The sequence below is a fragment of the Carlito syrichta genome, unplaced genomic scaffold (assembly GCF_000164805.1).
Source record: "Carlito syrichta isolate Samal-C Ts95f unplaced genomic scaffold, Tarsius_syrichta-2.0.1 Scaffold108145, whole genome shotgun sequence".
Lineage (NCBI taxonomy): Eukaryota > Metazoa > Chordata > Mammalia > Primates > Tarsiidae > Carlito > Carlito syrichta.
In genome coordinates, this window is record NW_007052241.1 from 1 (window position 1) to 495 (window position 495).

A 495-nucleotide genomic window follows, 5' to 3' on the forward strand; every position below is an offset into this window, starting at 1 on the left:
ATGGTCAGCGGGTCGGTTGTACGCTGTCCACACTGGGTCTCCCACAAACAGTCGCATGGCCTTTGTGTAGTTCTTCTCATCCACCGTGAAGCAGTGGTAGATTCCTGCAGGGAGCCTTATCATGTCTCCTTTCTCCATGAAGATCCGGATCCACTTGTCCTCTTTATCTCTAACATCAAAGTACCCACTGCCAACCAGAATGTAGCGGATCTCATCATCCCAGTGCAAATACTCCTCATAAAACATCTTAATCTTTTCTTCATAATTGGGTAGTTTATCTTTGCATATGGTTATTACGTCCATCCAGGAGTAGTTTCTCTCTCTTCGGATCTTTTCTAATTCTGGATCATTCTCATATATGTCAGCATCCAGCTTCCAGTAGAGCACCCCGAGCTGGTGCAGTTGCTCCAGGCCCACCGGGCGGCTGGACTCAGGGCGGTGCGGCTGCTGCGGGTCATCCGAGGACTCGTCCATGTAGCAGGCCTGCACCATGGA

At 50.1% G+C, this 495-nt stretch overlaps 1 pseudogene across 1 annotated transcript; it reads right to left on the minus strand.

The window, feature by feature from the left end:
• Positions 1–3: 3 nt before the first annotated feature.
• Positions 4–492, minus strand: LOC103270889 (annotated as a pseudogene). The gene has a single exon (XR_505006.1). The product of XR_505006.1 is annotated as a 1,2-dihydroxy-3-keto-5-methylthiopentene dioxygenase pseudogene (transcript).
• Positions 493–495: the final 3 nt, after the last annotated feature.